Source organism: Lepidochelys kempii, chromosome 21 (assembly GCF_965140265.1).
Source record: "Lepidochelys kempii isolate rLepKem1 chromosome 21, rLepKem1.hap2, whole genome shotgun sequence".
Taxonomy (NCBI): Eukaryota; Metazoa; Chordata; order Testudines; family Cheloniidae; genus Lepidochelys; species Lepidochelys kempii.
Window position 1 is genome coordinate 7852016 of NC_133276.1, and position 13052 is coordinate 7865067.

Below are 13052 nucleotides of genomic sequence, written 5' to 3' on the forward strand. Positions count from 1 at the left end.
CAAGGTGGGCCATTTCCAGCAGTTAACAGGAATGTCTGAGGAACAGTGGGGGGGGGGGGGGGGAGAATAAACATGGGGAAATAGTTTTACTTTGTGTAATGACACATCCACTCCCAGTCTCTATTCAAGCCTAAGTTAATTGTATCCAGTTTGCAAATTAATTCCAATTCAGCAGTCTCTCGTTGGAGTCTGTTTTTGAAGTTTTTTGTTGTAATATTGCGACCTTTAGGTCTGTAATCGAGTGACCAGAGAGACTAAAGTGTTCTCTGACTGGTTTATGAATGTTATAATCCTTGACATCTGATTTGTGTCCATTTATTCTTTTATGCAGAGACTGTACAGTCTGACCAATGTACATGGCAGAGGGGCATTGCTGGCACATGATGGCATATATCATATTGGTAGATGTGCAGGTGAACAAGCCTCTGATAGTGTGGCTGATGTGATTAGGCCCTATGATGGTATCCCCTGAATAGATATGTGGACACAGTTGGCAACGGGCTTTGTTGCAAGGATAGGTTCTTGGGTTAGTGGCTCTGTTGTGTGGTGTGCGGTTGCTGGTGAGTATTTGCTTCAGGTTGGGGGGCTGTCTGTAGGCAAGGACTGGCCTGTCTCCCAAGATTTGTGAGAGTGATGGATCGTCCTTCAGGATAGGTTGTAGATCCTTGATGATGCGTTGGAGAAGTTTTAGTTGGGGGCTGAAGGTGATGGCTAGTGGCGTTCTGTTATTATCTTTGTTGGGCCTGTCCTGTAGTAGGTGACTTCTGGGTACTCTTCTGGCTCTGTCAATTTGTTTCTTCACTTCAGCAGGTGGGTACTGTAGTTGTAAGAATGCTTGATAGAGATCTTGTAGGTGTTTCTCTCTGTCTGAGGGGTAACACCCATTTTTCATGTTCTGTGTGTATATGTTCTGTGTGTATATAAATCTCCTCACTCTATTTTCCACTGAATGCATCCAATGAAGTGAGCTGTAGCTCACGAAAGCTTATGCTCAAATAAATTGGTTAATCTCTAAGGTGCCACTAGTACTCCTTTTCTTTTTGCAAATACAGACTAACACAGCTGCTACTCTGAAACCTGTCATTGTTTTTGTGGATGCAGACTAACACGGCTACGCCTCTGATAATTAATAATTAAGATTCGCAAAAAATGATGCAACATTCTTTTATTGCAAAACCGGTTTGGGGGGGGGGGAGGAGGGAAATCTAGATTTATTTTCAAGTTGATTATTCCAATTAAAAAAAATAAAAACTGAAGCACTGGCAAATGGCTCTGCAAATCTTCCTAAATCAACCACCACCGACACAGTATTTGTCACTGGTGATACATCTAGAAATCTACTGTAGACAAACATGTTTGCAGTAATCCTATCCTAATGGGCTTTTTTTTCCCCTTTGAAAGGACAGGGCTGTGAGTGATTACTTTCTGTAAGTCCTTTGAGTCTCTACACTACTTGATGAACAACAGAAATCCTAGTAAACTGATTTGGATTCAGACAGTCAAAGGGAAAAAAAAATAGATGGTACCATAATCTTTGATTGTATAACCCACCCACCACTGTATTCTCGGAACACCTTCTTCTACAAGACAAGCAGGGACCTGTAGGGACTAAATTTATGCAAGTAGTATCAGCAAAGATCTGCTTTTTTCTCTGTCCTAAACCAAAGGCATCTATACGCTGAAGAAATTGATCATATTTATTACTGTACCTTAATATGAATTGGTGATGGGTTTCTCATTTAGGCTATATTTTTGCTTGTCCCTATCGTCCCTAGAACACCCTGATTACAGCCTGTAAAATAACTTTTGACACCCAACTTCATATATACAAAGTACATATATATGAAGTCAGTGGAACTTTTGCATAGGCAAGGGGTTCACTCGCAGGAAGCCGTTGCAAGATCATGGTTTTGAAGTTATTATTCGTATTTATAGTAGCTTCTAAAAGCCCCAACTGAGAGCAGAACCCCATTGTGCCAGGTGCTGTACAGACAAAAAAAAAAAAAGACAGTCCCTGCCTGAACTATTTTCAATCTAAACAGACAAAGGGACAAGGTTGGGAGGAAAGAGACACAGAGGGGAAGTGACTTGCTCACTGTCAGCATAAGGCAGATAAGTGGCCAAGCTGGGAGTAGAACCCAGGTGTCCTGACTCCCTGCTCAGTGCTCTGTCCACTAGACAGTATTTCTCAACAACCGGTTGCTGGACCAGCCCCAGCCCCTGAGATCTCCCTGACCAGTTTAGGAAGGCAGCAAGCCAGTCCCTGGTATCAAAGAGTTGAGAAACACTGCACTAGACCACACAACCTTCATACTTGCAACAACAGTAAATAGTTTCCCCCCACACTCTCATCCAAGTGAACAGTGATTTTTAAATTGATGTTGACCCACTGACTTGACTTGACAGAGGTCACACAGCTAGTCAGTGGCAGAGCAAGCAGGAACAGACTAGTGGTCTCTCTGACTTACAGTCCTGTGCTTTAAACACTACATCATGCTTCCTCCATTTTGGGGGATGGAAAACAAGGCATGCTAAGATTATCCCCATTTCTTTCACTTTTACAAGTCACGTTTTAGCTGAGGGTTTTTGCAGCTACAAAATAGAGGTGGTTTTCTGTGCCTGACATTAACATTTCTATTTGCTCTGGGGTTATTTTTCTAGTATCTTTCAAAAGATGCTCAGAGGAACATGTCCCCAAAATCACTTCTTCCTTGCCCTATGGCTCTTAATTTCTCTCCTTTTGCGATTCATAGAATATCAGGGTTGGAAGGGACCTCAGGAGGTCATATTATTTATGACCATAACAGTATAACTCTAAAGCATTTGGAGATCTGTTTTGTATAGTATCTCTTATACAAAATGTTTCAATAATCACTGAGATTTCCAAACAGAAATTTAAAATGAGTAGAAAATCTAGATTTTAAAAATAGGTCTCTCTTTTATCAGGTGTGCATATTAAAGTGATTAAATTTGTATCACACGTCACATATCTTAACAGGTATAGCTTTGTAACTGATGTAACCAGTGCTGTGCCAGATGCATTCTACTAGTCATTTAATAGACACTGAAAAAGCAACTGAGGCTGAGAACCACATATGTTCCAGCAGCAGTGACATAGGAAAGGGAATCCCCATAAACTGAAGTCATGGAGAACTTGACTGTAAGCAGATACAGGCGTATTAGAGCAGAAGTTTACATACTACAAATAGATACCTTTGTTCCACTTCTAGAAATACCAGCTTTCATTATGACCAGGCTCTGCTATATATCTGTCTGCCAGTCTAACTCCACACACACACTTCCAAAACATGGTCACTCACGCTGTCTAGACCAGAAATTTTTACTAAGAATTCCCCCAGTTCAACTTCCACCCATGCAGCTTCAGTCGGGGCAGCTCTATTGCAGGACAGTCACCGTCTAACCCTGCTCCAACCAGGTCTAAGACTAAAGAGGCTAAAATGCCAGCGGAACCATCTCTGCATTAGCATTTCTACAACTGCTACACCAAATGGGCAGTTTAAATGCTTATCAATATACAAGTGAACTTGACTCACTATAGGCAGCATATTAGTGAGACAAGGTGGGCATCAGGGACCAAAGGTCTTGAACCCTAATCCACAGGGTTCTCAAGAGATAAGTAGTCCTGACCTGCCACCCAGTGACCTTGGGGCTGCACAGCCAGTAATACAACATTGAAACACTAATGAATGCTAGCACAAACAAAATTAGCCTAAAATCTACACAATATAGTAACAACACTTCACTCTCACAGATACAAAAAGGACTTCAGATCTGTCTAGATCTCATCCTCATTTAACATCACACTCCCTACTTCCCTCTCCTATCTGCCCCAACTCCCTTTCCGAAAAAGATCTGAACTTCACATTTTTCTTCCATTAAACTCAATCTGATGTATTTAGAGCTGCTTCATCAACCCAAGTCACAATTAACCAGACACTTGCAATACAGCTCATTTTAATATAGCTTTTAAATAAGCCCGATGAGCATAACATGTTTTCAAAAACTCGGCACCAGGTTGGCAGTAACTGTTTCTGTTGATCATTTTGGAAGATATAGACAACACTCCAGGAAGCCCAAAAAAGCACACTTTAAAAACGGACACACACACTTTACAAGATAGTTACGAAACTGCATGCTTTTCGGTCTCATTTTTTAAATCCTTACTAATCCCTTCCTAAAATGCTTCCTTGTTTTTAAGTTGCACTTAGCAGAGTGGCTAGTTCCTAAACTACAGATGGGCTTTTGCCAGCGTTCATTTCTGGGCAGGCGTGCCAGTATCCAACGTCAAAATTACGGCGCATCCGATGACGTACAAATCTGCGCGCGCCCCCGCCTTAATTTTCCCTCCTAATCTGGCAGTAACATGCTCCTATCAGCAGTTCCTCCAAAGGCTGTCAAAGGTACCAAGTCATGCTTTAGGTAACTGTTAGGCATGTGACAACTTAGGAGAAAAAAGGGAAAAAAAGAGAAAACGGTAACCACAGAAACACTTGCCAAGTGCTCCTTTTATTGATGGACCAGGTATAGCAAACATCAGCTAACAGCAAACCATGCATCGTCAGGCAACTGTCAGAGCTCCCTAAAACTGATTGCTGGAAAAGGAATCTAACCGTATAAATATTTTAAAAGTGTTCAGAAACACACACTAATTTCTGAATGGCACAACTGCAGCTCTCCTGGCCCGGGCTCTATTTTTACGAAGTCGCACTGAGTGGATCATCACTGCAAAACAAACGTCGAACAGCAGCACTGTGCCACCCACAGCTGTCTAACGCGAAACCACGGCAGCCCAAACATGAATGTGCTCGCTCTCGGAACAAGGATGAGTCCGGCCAGAGGGGAGATTTTTCTTTTACATGAATGGACGGACGTACACACACCCACCCACCCACCCAACACACATACAATGTGGAGCAGAAATACATCAAAGCGAAAGCCCACAACTTTAAAACTTTTCAGTAGCAGCAGCTGTGCGAGGCTCTGCTCCCGCCAGTGCCCTCTGCAAGGTGTCTTGACAGCCAGACAGGTAATCCAGCCCCTACACTGCCTCCCACTCCCACTGCCACTGCCCTGGCCTTGCCCACAACCTGCATCCCCTGCCTGCACCTATCCCCGCAGCAGGGCCTGCCCCGCAGGCGGATGTCCCCGCCTGCCCCCGCACGCTGCTGCCTGCTGCCCCCTGCCCTGCTGCCTCCACATCCCCCTGCTGCCCTGACCCCTTCGGCCCCCCGCCCCAGGCTATGCCCTCTGACCCCCAAGCCAGCAGGCTGGGGGCAGGGCCCAGGCCTCAGGGCCTCCCCGCCCCTCCAGGCAGGTCCCCGGGCTCACCCTAGCGCTGCTCCATGGGCCCCAGCTCGCCCTTCGGCCTGAGGGGGCCCTAGGCCCCCACTTGGCTCCTCTCCTCCATCTTAGTGGGGGTCCAGGCCTCCACTTCCCCTCCCAGCCAACATGGCGGCGCGGCCACTTCCGCAGGGACTGCGTGGGGAGAGTCCTCCTGGATGGACTGAGACCATAGAGAGCACCGGAAGCCAGGCCTAGAAAGGAGGCGTCGGGGAAGCTCGGCTAGCGAGGCGGCTACCATAGAGATGGAGGGGGCGGGGGGAGAGGGAGTGTCCCAGCCCTGCTGGAGGACCGTGAGGGGGCAAGGGCACTGGGGCAGAAACCGAGCTGGAGGAAGGAAAGCAACCACCAGAACTGGGCCCAACTTAAGCAGTGCACCCCGCCCTGCAGTATGTGCAGGGATCTGTGTCCTCACAGCCACTGGGCAAAGCAAGGCACCCCCAGGGTGTGATCTGTGCCCCACACGGTCACTGTGCAATGCAAGGCACCCCCAGGGTGTGATCTGTGCCCCACACGGTCACTGGGCAATGCAGGGCACCCCCAGGGTGTGATCTGTGCCCCACATGGTCACTGTGCAATGCAAGGCCCCCCAGGGTGTGATCTGTGCCCCACATGGTCACTGTGCAATGCAAGGCCCCCCAGGGTGTGATCTGTGCCCCACACGGTCACTGGGCAATGCAGGGCACCCCCAGGGTGTGATCTGTGCCCCACACGGTCACTGTGCAATGCAAGGCCCCCCAGGGTGTGATCTGTGCCCCACACGGTCACTGGGCAATGCAAGGCCCCCCAGGGTGTGATATGTGCCCCACGCGGTCACTGGGCAATGCAAGGCCCCCCAGGGTGTGATCTGTGCCCCACAGGGTCACTGGGCAATGCAAGGCCCCCCAGGGTGTGATCTGTGCCCCACACGGTCACTGGGCAATGCAAGGCCCCCCAGGGTGTGATCTGTGCCCCACACGGTCACTGGGCAATGCAGGGCACCCCCAGGGTGTGATCTGTGCCCCACACGGTCACTGGGCAATGCAGGGCACCCCCAGGGTGTGATCTGTGCCCCACACGGTCACTGGGCAATGCAGGGCACCCCCAGGGTGTGATCTGTGCCCCACACGGTCACTGGGCAATGCAGGGCACCCCCAGGGTCTGATCTGTGCCCCACACGGTCACTGGGCAATGCAAGGCCCCCCAGGGTCTGATCTGTGCCCCACACGGTCACTGGGCAATGCAAGGCCCCCCAGGGTCTGATCTGTGCCCCACACGGTCACTGGGCAATGCAGGGCACCCCCAGGGTGTGATCTGTGCCCCACACGGTCACTGGGCAATGCAAGGCCCCCCAGGGTGTGATCTGTGCCCCACACGGTCACTGGGCAATGCAAGGCCCCCCAGGGTGTGATCTGTGCCCCACACGGTCACTGGGCAATGCAGGGCACCCCCAGGGTGTGATCTGTGCCCCACACGGTCACTGGGCAATGCAAGGCCCCCCAGGGTGTGATCTGTGCCCCACACGGTCACTGGGCAATGCAAGGCCCCCCAGGGTGTGATCTGTGCCCCACACGGTCACTGGGCAATGCAGGGCACCCCCAGGGTGTGATCTGTGCCCCACACGGTCACTGGGCAATGCAGGGCACCCCCAGGGTGTGATCTGTGCCCCACACGGTCACTGTGCAATGCAAGGCCCCCCAGGGTGTGATCTGTGCCCCACACGGTCACTGGGCAATGCAAGGCCCCCCAGGGTGTGATCTGTGCCCCACACGGTCACTGGGCAATGCAAGGCCCCCCAGGGTGTGATCTGTGCCCCACACGGTCACTGGGCAATGCAAGGCCCCCCAGGGTGTGATCTGTGCCCCACACGGTCACTGGGCAATGCAATGTCCCAAAATGTGCCAGCACACCGTGTGTGGACACCAAACTTGTCCTGTCTGCACCAAACCCTTTAAAGTCTGTTCGGACGATGAGCGATCAGCCCTGACCACACGCCCGCCACACAGAGAGGCCTGGGGGCTCACAGCATGTCCCGTGATGCAGCGGGGCCCCTCCCGGCGCAAGGGCTCGCCCTCCGGCACCGGCTCTGCCAGGGCCAGTTCTGCCCCGCCCCGCTTTCTCCGCCGCCGGGCGCAGCGCCGGGCCAGCCCCTGCCACGGGCTGCGCCCGGCGAGAGGAGCCGCCGCTTCCTGGCTCCGCCCCGCCTGCGGCTCAGCGCTCTTAGCTCTCCCAGTGGCCGGCTGACGCCAGGAGCCCGGATAGCTCAGTCGGCAGAGCATCAGACTTTTAATCTGAGGGTCCAGGGTTCAAGTCCCTGTTCGGGCGAATGCTCCCAACTCTTTTTTTTTTTTATTCTTCCTTCATTTTTCAGTCTCTTTTCCCCCTGTTCCGCCTCCGCCTAGGTTGTTCCCCCCGCAGCAGCCGCTGCAAAGCCTCCCCCCCGCTCCCCTGGGCCCGGCTCGACTCCCCGCGGGGGGGGGCGGGAGGAGCAGCGCCGGGCTCGCGCAGGGGGGTGACGCAGGCGCGCGCTCGGTAAAAAGACTTGGGGGGGCTTTTAAAAACGCAGCACTTGGAGTCCGCCCCACCCCAAGGAGCTTCCACGCCCCCCCCCCCCGAAAAAGCTTCTGCGCCCGAACAGGGACTTGAACCCTGGACCCTCAGATTAAAAGTCTGATGCTCTGCCGACTGAGCTATCCGGGCGCTCTTGTAGGGAAGGCTTTTTCTGCCGTATACATGGTACTTGGCAAACGCAGCTCTGCCTTGGCCCCAGCCGCTCCAGGGATTCCACCCCGGAGCACTGCTTAATGGCTAGGCTGGCCAGGGAGAGGGCTGGGGGCCCTGAGCCTGCAATGCCTTGTTTGGAGGGATCCTTGCACCCACCCGGTTTGCCCCCCTTTGGAAAGAAGTAAGACTCTGGCTGGGCCTGGCAGGATGGGGATCTAAAGTTGCACAGTGCGGGGACTGTGAAAATTGGTGCTCACAATGAATTAATATTCGTATGGCAATTCTAGCCTCTTCTGCATTTTCATGCCCACTGAAAATAAGTGGGTCTAGGCACCTCGGAATCAGATTTCAGCATCGCAGCCCTGTTAGGCTGTATTCGCAAAAAGAAAAGGAGGATTTGTGGCACCTTAGAGACTAACCAATTTATTGGAGCATAAGCTTTCGTGAGCTACAGCTCACTTCATCGGATGCATGGTTAGTTCATCGGAATGCATCCGATGAAGTGAGCTGTAGCTCACAAAAGCTTATGCTCAAATAAATTGGTTAGTCTCTAAGGTGCCACAAGTCCGCCTTTTCTTTTTGCACCTAGGAATGACCATCTCAGCTCAGTCCAGGGGCTGTCTAGCCCAGGATCCCATCTCCAACAGTAGCCAGCACCAACTGCTCTAGAAGAAGGTGTAAGAAACCCTGCAGTGGCAGATGCAGGATAATCCCAGGAAAAGATCTCCCTAATCCCTTATGAAGATTGGTTTAAACCCTGAAACGTGAGTTTTTTTAATCTCTCTAAGAAGTCTTTGTCTGCTTTAACTTTTATAGCTGGCCATTCTTGTCATCTCTATAACCTGTCCCCTTTTGTTAATATCCTGATGCACTGCTCCCCACCCACCCCAGTCCTTGGTGCCTGATCCTGGGAGCCTTGGGGATGAGAAGTGCTATATAATTGTAAAGCATCAATATACAGCTGATGATTATTCAGATCTGTCTCTTAATCCAGCAATTGGTTCTATTTAAGGAGAAAGGATGGGGCCTGGCAGCTAGGGAAGAGGAGTTTATTTTTCGTGTGATTAAATCATGAAGCATCAGTAAAGGCAGGGGAGAGCTGGCCAGCTGGAATGCCCTTGGGTTTGGAGGGCTCAGATTAGGAGGGTTGGACAGGGTTACTGTGAGGTGCAAGGGAACACAGTGAGATGCCTTTGCCTGGAATCCAATCAAGTGAGTCATGGATGTTTAGTATCATTGTAGTTATACTGATGCTTTATATGTATACAGCACTTTTCCTCTCCAAAACTCCCAGGATCAGGAATCCAGGACTGGGGTGGGTAGTGAGCTGTGCATCAGGAAATTAACAAAAGGGGACATGGTATGTGGACGACAGGAACATTAGCTGGAATAATTCTCCTTTGTTTTTGGCTGGCCTCCTCCAGGCCAAATAGGGCTATCACAGGGAGCCTGGCAGAAGGAATGGAATCAAGCAAAGGAAAAATTAGACTGAATATGTGAAAGAAGAGATCTGTTACACAGAGGCATCATTTCCCCGAGGGTAGGAGTGGAAGCCACATCATTTGGGATATTTCAAATTATTCTGGATAAAGTGCTAGGAAATAAACTGCAGAAAACCATCCCATCCTGGGGAAAGGATGAGTAACTAGACCATTTCTAATGGGTCTGATGTCTCTAGCATCTCTGGCCTCAGCAATAAGAATACTGACCTAGGGAGCTTTAACAGCACCATGCTATAACTAATCAGCTTCAGTGTGGTGTAGTGGGAGGGTTAAAGTCAAGCTAAAAGGCTAAAGGGCTAAAGTCAAGTCGAGTAAGTGCTACTCTTCCAACATTTGCATTTCTTTCCTCCAATGCAATTGTTATCTTTCTCCATTGGGGGGCAGATTTTACCAGCAAATTTTTTGGATTATTAGCTGCATGGAAGAAAACACCTTTTATTGAAAAAGTCACTAAGGCAACAACTTGATGTGCAAACCTTAATGTTGGGTGCAAGGTCCGGGGTATAAAATTATGACATTCACTATGGGCTTCTATGATTTGGTTTTCTCCCAAACCTTTTAGAACTGTCTGTAACTGGCCTTTGTGAGGCAAAACTCTGCTGCAGGGCTGGTTAGTTCATGAAAGATTCTTTCCTATGTCGAAGAATCCGTCATTATTGTTAATCCCCAAAGTGCTGTAGGGTTAACATGGTGTTTGACCAAGTGCTTAAAAAGACAAGGCGACAGATTTGCAAAAGTGCTCAGCTCCCAGTTAGGAATCTAAATCTAGTGAACAGATTTCCAAAAGGGCTCAGCAGCTCCCACTCAGAACAACAACTCAGGGTACTGTGCCCTTCTCAGAATCTCCCATTTAGATGCCCAACTGGGAGCTGTGGTCTTTGGAGAATCTGGTCCCACTTTTGGGTGCTGAGCATTTTTGAAAATCTGAGCCAAGGTTCCAACAATTTTATAGTCTAACTAGGAGAGTGGCCCAAGTTTTAAAAGTACTGAGCCACCACAAACTCCACTGCAGTCAATGAGAGCTGCCGGTGCCTTTGAAAATCAGGCCATTGCAACTCAGGAGGGGGGGACAAAATCAAACACACGGCGGTACAGAGGCAGCACAGATGATGAGCTGAGTGTGGGAAGGTGTCTTGGGAGACTGGAGGAGGAGCAGGGCGCTTGGAATAACCAGATGGTGATGTGCTGACCCCAACCAGCCCATAAATTAAAGGGGCTTGTGACAGTAACCTCAGCTGGCCTGGTGGTGAGCTCAGTGGAATAAATGTCCAATTTGTTATGATCTCATAGGGTGAGTTTAATTCCTGATGTTTGAAATATATATTTTTAAAATTAATTTCTGGTGAAAGGTCCCAGATTGACAGCCCTGGAGTAAGGCCCATCTCTTAGTAATACACACAGCATGTCCGGCATAAGCAGCTTCGAGGCAGGTGTCCTCCACACTTCTCTGTCATGTGCTTCTAGGCTCCCCAAACCTGGGGACCCTCTCTAGCTCTGAATGGCAAAGTTGGGTCTCCATGTTCTTGGCCTTGCTGCTGAGACTGAGGTTGGCAGTTTTGCCCCATGGGTACCATTCAGCTAGAACTGGACAATACTTTTATTATATGAAATTACAGATATTTATTGTAGTCTCTAACACCTCATCAGTGGGGAGCACTTTGAAAATTAGCATGGTAGTTTGGACTCTAAAAATGTTGTAATTCTCCAAGCCTCAGGGGAAAAGACAGAACTTCCATCGTACCTCTGGGATGGTCACCTGTGTGTCAGTGAAACAAAGGACAAGTGAATGTTAAATATAGGGACATAGTTTGTTCCTGAGAGACAGCAACCCACAATGTGTTATTCATGTTGCAAAATCATGCACCCCACTAAAAGCACAGATTTGTGTCACAAGGCAGGATCCTGTGCATGGTTACTGCTGAAATACAGGACAAACTGAGAGCTCTTAGTCATGTCACATAATGGAAGGTGCTCAGATACTACTGTGATGTGGGCAATATAAGAACCTGTACAGAATGCAATAGAAAGTACACTCCACAGCGTTGCCAACTCTCACTATTTTGTCATGAGTCTCACAATATTTGGTGTTTTTCTTAAAGCCCTAGTTCCTGGATTCATGTGAATAGGTGAGAATCTCAGCTTTTATTTAAAAAAAATTTAAGTTTAATGGATATGACCCAAGTGCACTCTGAGGGCTCAGAAACAAATAAAATGAACCCAAAACTTAAAAAAAAGAAAAAAGATTTGCAAACTATTCTCATAATTTTTGAGACCAGATTCATGATTTTTTAACTCTGGGGTTGACGAATCTAAGACCCCTATTACCCATGGAGAAGGGGGTGGGAAAGAGGAAGGGAGGCACTGGGTTTAGGGAGCTGATTTGCCTTTGGTTGCTTCAGAGAGCAATCAGTGTGCTTGTGGCTGGCTCTTTCAAAGCAAGCTTTCAGGGGTGCAATGCTTGAGGTCTCCAGGAGATGGCACATCCCTTTTCTTCTCCTCTTCTCTATTGTCTTCCCCTGGCTGCATCGCTTTCTCTCTCTCTTTCTGTGCCTAGTTCGCTTTGCTCTGTGGGGATTTTGCAGTCTGATGGCTTCACCCCTTCCTGCCATCTACCATCCGAGGAGGGACGCTTTTCTGCATTTACTCCTTTGATTTTGTCTGTCCCACAGATGCACAAGCATCTATTCTGGACAAGATCACACTGAGGATTTTTGGAAGAACCATCCACAGGAGGAAGAGGGGTGTGTGTGTGTGTGTGTGTGAAAGACTCAGAGGGAGGAAGAGTAAGAGGGAGCACACAAAATAATACACGTGCACTATTTTCACAGCCCAGGAAATCGCAGTGCGAACATCAGGTAAGAAACTGACCAGCGGCTGCTCTCGGGAGTGGAACTGGGCTGGAGGGGGGACGTGAAATTGAGTCGGAGCTGTTTGACATTGATTAGGCAGAGCCTGGGATTAACATGGGGAAGGAATTTCCCGTTTGAAAAAATGGAAACATTGAAGGTGCAACAATACAGGGAGAAGGAAAAGGTTCTTCCACTGCAGTCCCAGCCCTAGATATAATGTAGCAGCAAAAGCCAGAAGTCGGTAGCAGGTTGCTGGAGGAGGGGGGCTGTTGACTGATCCCAACTGCAGGGGAATGTTTGTGGGGGTGCAAGGCAAATCCCTGGTTTATTTTAACCTCCTTTCCTAGCTGCAGGGCGTTCTGAGATGGTTATTTCAAATAAGTGAAACCGGTTTTTATTTTAATCTCCCCCCCACCCTTCCCCTTTTGGAGTAGCGGGGAGCGGGTCTTTCAGTGGATTTAACATGTGACTAAATGGCCAGGATCTCCTTGGAGACATTTGTTTTGCATTCCAGCCTCCTTCCAAGGCTCTTTCTGCTCCCAGCAGAAAGAAGGGAGACCGGGCCACAAAAAATAAATACATTTCACAACAAAGCAGAGCGGATCCTGGTATCTTCCCCTCTGCTGTGACTTTTCCA

General features: G+C 49.0%; 2 protein-coding genes and 2 non-coding genes across 8 annotated transcripts in view; 2 read left to right on the forward strand and 2 right to left on the reverse strand.

Annotated features, from left to right (window-relative positions):
• MDM4 (MDM4 regulator of p53) overlaps window positions 1–5515 on the reverse strand; it is a 34143-nt gene extending 28628 nt beyond the window's left edge. For 2 of the 4 annotated variants that reach the window (XM_073320264.1, XM_073320263.1), the window contains exon 1: window positions 5350–5515. The gene's annotated coding sequence lies outside the window, so the exon portion shown is untranslated. The remainder of the gene's footprint in view (window positions 1–5349) is intronic. The other 2 variants (XM_073320261.1, XM_073320262.1) reach the window with 2 other exon arrangements.
• Window positions 5516–7592: 2077 nt separating this feature from the next.
• TRNAK-UUU (transfer RNA lysine (anticodon UUU)) lies at window positions 7593–7665 on the forward strand. The gene has a single exon. It is a non-coding gene; the product is annotated as a tRNA-Lys (tRNA).
• Window positions 7666–7967: 302 nt separating this feature from the next.
• TRNAK-UUU (transfer RNA lysine (anticodon UUU)) lies at window positions 7968–8040 on the reverse strand. Its single transcript has one exon. It is a non-coding gene; the product is annotated as a tRNA-Lys (tRNA).
• A 600-nt stretch (window positions 8041–8640) lies between these two features.
• The window catches only part of PIK3C2B (phosphatidylinositol-4-phosphate 3-kinase catalytic subunit type 2 beta), a 78469-nt gene continuing 74057 nt past the window's right edge, over window positions 8641–13052 (forward strand). Inside the window, exons 1-2 of one of the 2 annotated variants that reach the window (XM_073319542.1) lie at window positions 8641–8828; window positions 12236–12421. The gene's annotated coding sequence lies outside the window, so the exon portion shown is untranslated. Of the gene's footprint in view, window positions 8829–12088; window positions 12422–13052 lie in introns of those variants that run through there. The other variant, XM_073319541.1, reaches the window with a different exon arrangement.